The 12247-nt window shown below is 36.3% G+C and overlaps 1 protein-coding gene across 7 annotated transcripts in view; it reads left to right on the top strand.

Moving 5' to 3' along the window:
- MYT1L (myelin transcription factor 1 like) overlaps nt 1–12247 on the top strand; it is a 527336-nt gene that overhangs the window by 110277 nt on the left and 404812 nt on the right. The gene's annotated exons all lie outside the window — the stretch shown is intronic.

A 12247-nucleotide genomic window follows, 5' to 3' on the forward strand; every position in this document is an offset into this window, starting at 1 on the left:
CTCAGCATCTGGGTCAGGAGCCACTTTCATTGTCACATGTCACCTCACAAGCACTCAGCTCGCTGGAGGAGAAGGACAGGGCACAGGGAATTTTCCAGGGTTGCCATCACAACCCAGTGAGCAAAGCCATACATAGTCATCTAAAGAGAATCCCACTTCCACAGTCGCTGGAGAGTCATTGTTCCACAGCCAGCTTGACAATACATTCATAAGGAAAGGGAACCATGTGATTTAGTATACACGCTAATGAATAACTTTTGGAAATTAGAGCTCAAAATCAAATCCCTGCCAGGCAGCAGAGACTCTGTCTTAAAAATGCCAAGGGAGAAAAAAAAATCATACTACTTCAAGCTGAGTCCATTTAGCACTCCCTAACTTGTTCCCCCACTTTGTCACAGAATTAAACAACTATCTGACCGTCCTTTTTCATCTCTACGAATGTGGTGTTCAACTATAAAATAAAGTTATCTCATATTGATATCTGATATCTCATATTGGGATGTCACTAAAGCTTGACAGAGGAATCATAAAGCTTCATCTATTGACAGGTCCAGGCAGCAGAATTACACATGTCCTTCACAGGAGGAATAGGTGAAGGTGAAAAAAAAAAGAGTCCATTTGAGATTAGAACTATTTTCAACAGTTAAAAATAAAAGGAAGCAGAATGTCAATCCCCTGGTCTGATTAGGAATGACAGAGATATTAGAACACATTGCCCTCTCACCCACCCCCCCCCCAAAAAAAAAAAAAAACCTTTGCAAATCATATGTTTGTGAGCCAGTTCCATAGGCTCTGGATGCAAAGCATGGATTTCAATAGTACCCCTTCTATCCTGAGAGTGCTAGGTAGCTTAGCTCCTATGTGAGTAAAAAATGGGACCAGTTATACATATCTGGTTTGGCTATCCTAAGATTTAAAGACCATGCATATAAAATTCTTAGCACAGTGCCTTGCTTACAGTCAACATACATTGAACCAGATGGATGATGCTTCCTTAGGGACCACAAATGAAAAGCCAGTGTTCTTACATTTAGAATTGCTAGTTGGTGCAAACTTTTAAAAAAGAAATGGTTTATAAAAAAGGAAACACTGACAAAACTATTAGATAAGAGGGGTACAATTCCATACAATTTACCACCAGAACTCCATTTCCCATCCCCTCCCCTCATAGATTTCCCATTCTTTAACTCTTTTAAGGAGGTACTTGACAAGGTCGGGGAATGTTAAATGTACTTATCCTTTGTAATTCTACTGACAAGAAACATATCCTATTGAAATATCTCCATAATATGCAAGGATATATGACTTAAGGCTGTTGTTCATGTGTTATATGTATAACAACAACAACAAAAAAAGAGTATGAAAACCACCATAATGTTCAAATACAAGAAAGTTTGAATGTTTATCTATCCATAAGGAAATGCTATGTTTAAAAGAATCAAACATTTATAGAAATGTTGATTTTAAATATTGATGTCCTATCTATTGATACAAATAGAAAATACATAATAAATAATATTAGATGATCTATTATTATATAAAATATATTAATTTATACTTATATGTAGCATTTACTGTACACTATTTCACTCATATGAGTTTATTTTTATAAAGATAGCCATGTGAATGTCCAGGTGGTGGCACACCTGGTTGAGTGCACGTATTACCAGACTGAAGTCTCAGGTTCAAGCTTCCGTTCCCCTCCTATACAAAGGAAGACTTCATAAGTGGTGGAACAGGTCTGCAGATGTCTATCTTTCTGTTGCCCTCTGTCTCTCCACTCTTTCCATTTCAATTTATTTCTGCCCTATGTACAAAAAATAAATAAAAATAAAGATAGATATTAACTCTTACTGAATATGTATATTTATATTATATATGTATATTTATAATATATATATATATATATATATATATATATAGAGAGAGAGAGAGAGAGAGAGAGAGAGAAAGATTTCATGAAAGCATAGGATATACCTAGCAAGTTTCCCAATAAACTTTTACTATAAAGAAACAAGAATGTAAAGCCTGACTAGGTAGTTGGAAGACTTTACCTTGTGTCTTTAACTCTCCCACTGGTACTGTTCTTATTATTAACTTGTACTTACTCTATGATTTTTAAGTTATATGGTAAGTGTGTTCAAAGATCCAGAACAACTTTTTAAAATTTATTATTGGGTAAATATTCAACCTTTTCCTGTTACTTCTAAACTAAGTGACTACAGTGACAATATATCTGTGAGTGTTAAGATATTCTTCCAGGAAGGATGTTATGACTACTTACAACTCATGTCACTAATGTTAAGGTTGAATAAATGCTCTGTGATAAAACAAATTATATAAAGAGAAGCACTTTTAATGTTGTGTAGAGAGTGTGTTACTACACAATAGTATATATCATTACCTTAAAGTGACAATTTTTACATTTTTCATATTGAGAGAATTTATATAAAGATAAATATTTTATCTTTAAAAATGAGTTTTAGCAGAAAAAATTCTCTTTCCACTTTCATTACTAAAATTCTCAGTAGTTGTGATCTGAGTTAAAATCTTATTTTGATATCTAGGTAAAATAACAGTATTAAAAGTGTTTCACATCACTTTGACAGGAAGGACACTTGCTAGTTGGGTGATACAGAGTTTATTGTATATTTTTCAGTGCTTACAGTCTAATTCAGTTTCAGTACTGAGATTATTATTATAATCTCAATGTCCACATTTTATATATACTATCTTGGTGATTTCTAGATCTTATGATGGATGGTTACATATTAAGCTAATTATAAAGCTAACAGAGATATTTAGCACAGTTGATATTGAATGTATGTTCTCAAATTATTTTCTTACCCATCTTTGATGTCAGCTGATGACTGAGTTGTATCTATTCTGTGCAGAGACATAGCATGTACTATCACTAACAACCTGTTTATTTTTATATAAATAAATAAATGAGAGGACTGAGTCTTGTGGCATTCCATCTTAAGGACCCAGAAGAGAGGTCAACACAAAAGTGGGGGTGAGAGATGTCCTTGAGGAGAAGGGTAGGAAGGACAGTGATTGAGAGGGCAGTGCTCAAAAGGATAATTGTTCAGCTGAGGGGCTGATACAGGCCTATTCTGCAAGGCTAGCAGTTGTCTTTGAAGGCAGCATCAGTATACCTGTGCTGTGGGGACGTGGTATGTTTTAAGTTCAGGTACTGAGAGCACACTTCTTCTTTCTCTTGTGTGTCTGTCAGTGCAGTGTGGGTGTGGCGATGGTTGTCAATCAGGATCCAGGCACATAAAGACAAACTTTTTTTTTTTAGTGATTTAATATTGATTTACAAAACTACAGGACAGCAGGGGTACAACTCCATACCATTCCCACCACCAGAGTCCTGTATCCCTAATCTCTCCTTTGTCAGCTACAGCAGTTCTCCAAAGGTTGCAGATATGGGTCTACTATTATTTCTACAACCATCTGTCTATCTTTGTATATATTTAGCATTTTGGGGGAGCCCCATCTTCTCCTTTTCCAAGTCTCTCTCTCTCTCTCACACACACACACACACACACGTATTATTACATCCAAATATCCCTCCTTTTTTCCTCCTCTCCCTCTGGGTCCTGATGGAGTTGTAGATCAGAGCCCTCTAGTCATCTTCCCCCTATAATTTCTCCCCCAGTGGAAGTATGGATCAAATTGTTTTTGTTGTGTCAAAAGTGGTAGTTTTAGCTTCTATAATTGCTTTTCCACTGGACATGTGCACTGGCAGCTCTAGCCATACCCCCCAGCCTGTTTCTTATCTTTCCATAGTGATACAGGGCTCTGAAGTGGTGAAGTCATCTGCCCAGGGAAGTCAGGATGGAATTATGCTAGTGTTTGCAACTTGATGGCTCAAAGGCGGCAAAATACAAAGTGAGACAAAACAATTAATGAACAGGAAACAAAAAGTAGGAGCAAAGCAGGCAAGATTAGGGAATCCACAGATAGAAAGAAGCTAGGAAGTCCATTGTAGGCATATTTTTGGGGCCCATAACTATCATAGTTTTTTGCTTTTGTTTGATAGCTAACATGGAGTTGGACAAAAATATTGTCTGATAAAACCGTATCAGAGTAGAAAAAAAAAAGGGCTAGAAAGTTGGATTAGGGCAGAGACAATCTCCCATTCTTAAAAACAAAATCTATGAGCAAAAATAACATTTTACCTCATCCATCTGCTGCAGGATGTATTATTTCTTTGCATTCCCAAAGAAAATGTGGCCTATTGGGAACTTGTTATATTGTTATGAAGTATGGAAGATGAGTTAAAGACAATATAATGTGGCAGGGCCAGGTGGTAGAGCACCTGGTTGAATGCACACATTACTGTGTGCAAGGATCCAGGTTCAAATCCCTGGTCCCCACCTGCAGGGGCAAAACTTCATGAATTTTTTTTCCATCTCTGTTTATTTCCATTTCTATTTTCTCCTCCTTCTATATTTCTCTCTATCTCTATCCAATAATAAGAAAACAAAATATTTCAAATTAAAAAAGACAGTTTAAAAAGAAAAGAAAACTTGAGTGAAGGAGAGTAATTGCCAGCATCATAGGTGGATTTCAGATTGAACTGATGATATTAGCACTAAAGCAGAGAAGGCGAGAAAACATGAATGAGTATTAGTTTTCAGTGAGGTGAACATAGTATGTACAAAGATTCTGAAAAGTGGATGTTCCCAATTCTCACTCCTACCTATGGACTGGGCACTGATGCAGGTTTCAGATGGTAATTCTAATGGACTTCGGGATGGTAACCATTAATTTTACAGGTAAACCAGAGAAGACATGACAACTGCCTGGTCAACTGTGTAAGGGGATGGATTAGTATGCTTGAGGTGAGTTAACTTGGGAGTAAAGAGAAGATCTAGTTCAAGACTGACAGAACAATATTTGTAATAAATTTACAAATGGTGCCATCTCTAAAGATGGATGGCTGAGATAGGACCAGTGTAGTGTGGGACCTAATTCAGAATAAAGGTGCAAAATCCCTGTGAGAGAATAATTATGACTTTCAAGAGGGTAATAGTACAATCCCACAAAGCATAGATCTTTTGTTACTCTCTGGGTCAAACACTCTGAGAGCAGCAATGCAATAATACCACATTTGAGAATTTAAAACATTTCAGTAGTTATTTTCCCAGTGGAAAAAAAAAATAGGCATGTCAGGGAACAGGATGGGGAGGAAACTGCTCTGATTCCTTTCCTTCTCACCTGCAAGCATTTAAAATTAGAAGAGTAGTGTTGTAGTCATTTAATTCTCTTTCCCATTTTTTCAAGGATATTAATTTTGCACAGTTGACAGTGAGCCCATCAACCTTCATCCTTTGCTGTATGTTAGAAAAATCTCAGCTGGACTTCTTTTCCAGGCTGCCATCTGTTGCTATTACATCTTTCTATTTTTAAATAACGGAGAGCACAATAGGCTCCCAGACAACAAGGAGGAAGTGACTCTTCACAGAATTTTCCCTTACGATAAAAGCAAAAGACCTACTTCACGTACAAATTAATATGTGAAGGTTTATGGGAAGTTAGTCTATGTACACACTGGATGGTTCTCCTTAAATAACTTGTCTCAATACAGCCCACTTTTAAAAAGTGTGTTTAGATGAATCACAAGACAGTCATCTTTTTAGAATATCACACAATGGATACATCATACCTACTAACTCATTCAAAGCAGCCCAAACACCTGCTGGTGTCATACCATGTTAAACCTTATCAATGAGACTGATTTGATTCTTAGTTGACCCATTTGGTGTGTGTGTGTGTGTGTGTGTGTGTGTGTGTGTGTGTGTGTATATATATTTGGCAGCAAAGTACTTGGAAACTACAGTGAGTTCATTCTCATATCTAGCTGTCCTGTGCTTGAAAAGCCTTTACTTAAATACATTTCTTTTTATTTTGAAGAAAAAATAAGGAATAGAGGATAGCTCACCTGAAAGAGTATGGTCTTTTCCATGCACATATTTGAGTAATTTTTAAATATTTGACAATTTCAAATGAAGCTACTAGCAAACATCATGTAAAAGCTGTTGTATTAACTTAATGCTCTTATTTCTCTTGGCTAACATCTAGGTGTTGTATGACCAGATTATACAGTGCCACACATTTAATACCTTAACTTCAAACTGTTTACCAAAGTCTGTCATTCAAGGGATTGAGCTGTGATGTGTTATAATGTGCAGGGATCCAGGTTCAAACCCCTGGTCCCCACCTGAAGTGGAGGGAAGCTTCATTAATGATGTTCCTCTCTTTCTTTCTTTCTTTCTTTCTTTCTTTCTTTCTTTCTTTCTTTCTTCCTTCCTTCCTTCCTTCCTTCCTTCCTTCCTTTCTTTCTTTCTTTCTTTCTTTCTTTCTTTCTTTCTTTCTTTCTTTCTCCATTTCTACCTCTCCTCTTTATTTCTGTTTCTATCCAATAAATTAATCAATAAAAAAGTGAAACATTTTATCCCCTCCAGTAGGGTATGAGCACTCCAGTTCCTCCATATCTTCATCAAGAATTTGTTATGGTCAATCTTTATCATAGACATTAGTATTTTAATAATTGTGTAGGGTTTAATAGTGAAAATTTTGTTTGTATTTTCCTAAAATTTATTGATATTGTAGTCTTTTCACTCATCTGTCATTCCTTAGTCAATACTGTTCAAATAATTTACCCATTTAAAATATTTTATTTTAGTGAGTGAGTGATATTTAGAGAAAAACACTCACACACATACAAGCACATGTACACGCACACACAAAAGGGGGCACAAAAGCAGAATACTATTTATGGGACATGGTGGTGCTATGAATTGAATTTAGAACCTCAGAATCTCTGGCATCGAAGTCTTTTGCATAAGCACTATGCTGTTTCCATGGTCCTTACTTTTTTTTTTTTAAGTGCTACCAGGGTTATTGATGAGGTTCAGTGCCCACACTACAAATCCATTGCTCCTCTTTCTTTATTTTTCTTTCTTTCTTTCTTTCTTTCTTTCTTTCTTTCTTTCTTTCTTTCTTTCTTTCTTTCTTTCTTCTTTCTTTCTCCCTTTCTCCTTTTCTTCCTTCCTTCCTTCCTCCCTTTTCCTCCCTCCCTTCCTTCCTTCCTTCCTTCCTTCCTTCCTTCCTTCCTTCCTTCCTTCCTTCCTTCCTATTATAATTGATAGGGCAGAAAAGAATTGAGAGAGAAGGGGAGATAGAGAAGGAGAGAAAGATGGTCAGACAGTGGCACACCTGGTTAAGCACACACACACACACACACACACACACACACACACACACACACACATACACACACACACACACACAAACCCAGTTTCAAGTCCCTGGTCCCCATCTGCAGGAAAGCCTCACTAGTGGTGAAGTAGGGCTACAGGTGTCTCTCTGTCTCTTTCGCTCTTTAGCTTCTCCTCCCCTCTAAATTTCTTTCTTTCTCTATCCAATAATAAATAAATAAAATGAAAATGAAAATGATTTATTAAAAAAAAGAGAAGGAGGGAGAAAGATAGACACCTATAGACCTGCTTCACTACTGGTAAAGTGCCCCTCTGCAGGTGAGGATCGGGAGTTCAAACCCAGTTCTTTCCACATGGTAATGGTAATATGTAATTATCTGGGTGCATCTTCACTCACAACTTCCCCCCTTTTTCATACTGTTCATCATCTGGGTTTCACCTCTCAAGACCAACACCACACACACACACACACACACACACACACACACACACACATAGAGACACACATAGACACACACACACATAGACACACACACACACACACACACTCTACAGTATTGAAGCTTCCTCCAAAGTGGTGGGGACTAGCATTGAATCTGAGCCACACTTATGACCAAGCAAACATTTACCCATTTAAAAAAAAACTAGCATGAGTCTCATTATTGCTGGGTTTAAAGAATTTTTTTTATGTATTTTAGGTATGCATTCTTTTAGATTTGCAAATATTTTCTCCCAGATTTTATTAACTGTTCATTCTTCTTGAAGAGCAGACATTTTCATTTAAATGAAGCCCAAATTGATGTGCTCTTTTATGGGTTCTGTGTTGGATATTGTATCTAAAAATATAAATAAATACTTGATTCAGCATCTTAGTGATTTCCTGCTTTTATTTCCTATTTTGGAATTTTTTTATTTCCTACTTTAATCATCAAGCTCATGATCTATTTTAAAGTACTTCTTTGTTAATGTTATTTCCTGATTGTGTGTTTGTGTATGTTAAGAGAGGTAGAAAATAAGACCTAGACAGTCCAGAGCACTGCCCCATTATATAGTGGTACCATACATCTACTCAGCCCCTTCCTTTGTCTCCCCTTGTCCCTGTATCACCCAACATGCTTGATTTTGTTCTAGCAGACCAGGTCTGGCCCACATTGATTTTTCCCTTCTGTTTCTCAAGTTTTACCTATAAGCAAGAGCATCAAGTATTCACCCTTTTTCTGACTGATTTCACGTACCATGATTGTTTCAAGTCTATTTGTAGTAGCCTGAACATGGAAATGTGCTTGTTTGTTCATCTTCAGAATTTATTAGTGATTTAATATTAATTTACAAATGTATGAGATAACAGGGATATAATTCCACACTGTCCCCACCACCAGAGATTTGTGTCCCCATTTCTTTCATTGGAAACTCTAGTCGTTCTCCAAAGGTCACCAATATGGGTTGACTATTTTTCTATAATTATCTATATTTTTATATATTTACCCATTCCAGTCAATTAACTATTTAAAAATTTTTTCCATACAAAGAGAAGGACAAATACCAAATGATCTCAATTATAACTGAGATCTAATAATTATGGACAAGGAGGGAGAAAACTAAGTGAAACACTAATTGGGCATGGTGTATCACATCAAAGGAACTCTGGCTAAAAGGAGGGGAAGGAAGGATGAAAGAGATCTGTGGGGTCCTGATGCATAATGAAATTATATGCAGGAGGCTGGCAGGTGGTGGTACACCTGGATAAGTGAACACATTACAGTGCACTAGGTCTCTGGTTTGAGCTCCTGGTCCCCACCTTCAAGGAGAAAGCTTCACAAGTGGTGAAACAGGGCTGCAGGTGTCTCTCAGTCACTCTCCCTCTCTATGCCCCTTTCCCTCTCAATTTCTTTCTGTCCTATCAAATATAAAATAAAAAATAAATAAAAATGGAAAATAAAGCAAAATATCTAAAAAAAATGTAATTATATGTATGTGACAATGACTACACTGTAAAACACTACCCCCCTCTATTAAAAAATGTTTTGGCATAGCTTGTAAAAATAATTGCAAAATGAGGGAGCATCTAGATAGCTTATCTGGAAGGGTTCCTGATTTTCCAAATACATTAAATAACACATTATATTCTGCAAAATTCAAAGAATATATATATACTTGGCCTAATCTGGGAATGCCAGGCTCTTAGAACACTACCAGATGTTTTTCCTCTTGGTAAGGGATAAATGTGGGCAAAATAATATGATATATAAATATATCTGGGAAAATCACACTAGTGGGTATGCAAAATGATTTTGAGCATGAGGCTTTGAGGTCCTAGGTTCAAACCTGACAGGACCAAAACTTAGAGGATAGGAATTCTCTGGTTAAAAAAAAAATGACTTTCATTAATGGATTTGGATTTCAAGCAAAAGGAAATAACTGATCTGAGACGATAGCATAATGGTTGCATAAGAAACAAAAATGTCTTTTATTCCTGAGGGCCTGGGTGTCCCAGGTTCAATCCCTTACACTACTTTAAACCAGAGTTGAGTGGTATTCTGGTTACAAAATTAAAAAATAATAATTATAATCGCATTAAGTATATGCGTGTATATATAAACAATTATACACAATATGGCCAATACTTATTATTCATATTGCTATAGCTTATTTAGTTACCATTGACACTCTAAATCTTTGCTCCTTGAGGCTGGGCTCCTAAAACCTCTAGTCACAAAATTTTTAGCTACTGATCAAACATATTTGGTTTATGTGTGCTGTTCAAGAATACTTTAGGTAGTATATGAAGCTGATTCATGAATAGTCAGTGATCTCTTAGCTAGTAGAACTAGATCTCATGTGTGAACAAAAGTTATCTAAGGCACCTGTTTTCAGCATATAACACATCACAGCCTTCTCATGTATAGAAACACTAGTAAGTATTTAAACACTAAGTTTGAAGATCACTGTGCTTGTTTTGCCACTGATGGCTCAGATGCATGCTTCTCCACTGCTTCTAGGCTGACACTTTACATTCTCTTTACTTCACAAGGAAAGAGGAGGAAGAGGAGAGAAAGAGTAAGAGACAGCCTCATTCTATCCTCTGTAGAACCTCCCCAAAATATTGTGATATACCCAAAAGAAGTCAGGGCTCATATAGGGGAAGTCACACATAGTAAAGGATGTGCACTAGGAGGTTAGCTATATTCTGACCCCTCTGACAGTCATTTAAAACAAACAAATTACCAGCAAACATCACATAAATTTAGAATATTAGACATTAAATATAACATGGATAGTAAGTACATTTACAGTATGAGTTAAAAGAACTTTGACTTGTTCAACTTCAGTTTAGCCAAACTATAGAACTATGAACCTCAGGCAACACATCTTTTGCCTCTGTTTGTGCAGGAGTGGCTGAGAAAGCAAATTGAGTATTGAATTTGGGGCTTCAAACATTTAGTTAACATTTAGTGTTAACTAAATCCATATATGTAATCTATAAATAAGTAAAGTGAGCACTGACAATATTTTAACCCTAGAATTTTCATAGAAGCTGAATTCCTGAGAATTACTACATGTTGCCTGTGTTGGATTAGGAATACAATATCTAACTCATATTTTTTCTACTGTATTTCCATTTGTATGGTGGTTTTTGAGCTCCTACATTATTCCAGACATTGTACTTGGTAATCGGGCACAGTGTTCTATTATACACAAGTCCTATACCCTCCAGTTGATTATGAACCAGGTAGGAAGTCAGCTGTGAAGTTCATGCCCTTTGGAAAGGTTAAAAATAATAACAAGTCTGGTAATGAACACAGATGTCAACAGATAGGAAGATATGGCAATGCTTACCATGTAGACATATATGGGGTTTATTTTTACCACAGTATGAAGCATTAGGTGTCAGTGGGAGAGTTGATATGGACAAGAGTCAAACCAAATGACATTTTACTACTTGAATATTTTAGACTTTAAAGAAGAAGGTATGGAGATACATCATTGTAAATGTACTTTACAAAGACCTGCCTCTCTGGTCCGGGGCTCACTTCAGCAGAGCATATGCTAGAATATATAAGCAGTACTAGCAGCCTGAATATCAGAAGAAAAATATTCTTGACTTTGTCTGGTAAAGTGTGTTGAAGGGCTGAGTCAAGGACCTCTGTGTCAGTGAACAAAGGAGAGATATTAATGCTGATTGTGCTTGAAAAGGACTAGAAATCTGGGAAGGGGAATTATTCATTTTGTTTTCTTTAGTTAGTCACATGCTGTTTTACATGTCTCGTTCATAGTGTCTACCACCTTTGGAGAAAAACAGATATGATAGAATTTAGGGAAGTTAATATCCTGTACCTTATATGAATCAAAGAAAAGCTTTGGTAAGCTCTGCTTATGCTTTGCATAGTAATAAATGAGCAAAATATAATTTTAAAATAAGAAAAGTAATTATGTTTGACTGTTTTTAGTGCTTTGTTTATAAGAATTGTTAGTTCTTAGCTACTAGCTTACAACGAAGCACTCTAGTTTCTTGATTTTTTTTTTCTATCATCAATGGGGCAAAGTTTTTCAGATAGCAAGACAGAGACCGAAATAGAGAGACAGAAAGACACCATTAAGAAAGAAAGAAAGAAAGAAAGAAAGAAAGGAAGAAAGAAAGGAAGAAATGAAGAAAGAAAGAAAAGAGAAAGACACCATAGAACTCAGTGTTATGGGGCTTTGAACCAGGGCTATGCTTTTGACATAGCAAATGCACTGTCAAAATGAGGTCTCTGACTGGATTTTAGTTCTTCCTTCTATAGTAAAAGTACTATTACATACAGAACTTTTAAGAGAAGGCCATGAGACAAGCTGAAAAACTCAAGGAAATGGATTGTCCCTTGAAATCTTTACGAGAAAAGCAGTTCTTGTTCTTAGGACTTGACTTCTTAGGATTTGACATGCAAAGCTGTATGATAATATTTGTTTGTTGTTTTCAGTCACTGAATTTGCATCAATTTGTTACCACAGCAGTAGGAGCCTAGTACAATATGGTG

This window comes from Erinaceus europaeus, chromosome 3, assembly GCF_950295315.1.
Source record: "Erinaceus europaeus chromosome 3, mEriEur2.1, whole genome shotgun sequence".
In the NCBI taxonomy this organism is placed as follows: Eukaryota; Metazoa; Chordata; class Mammalia; order Eulipotyphla; family Erinaceidae; genus Erinaceus; species Erinaceus europaeus.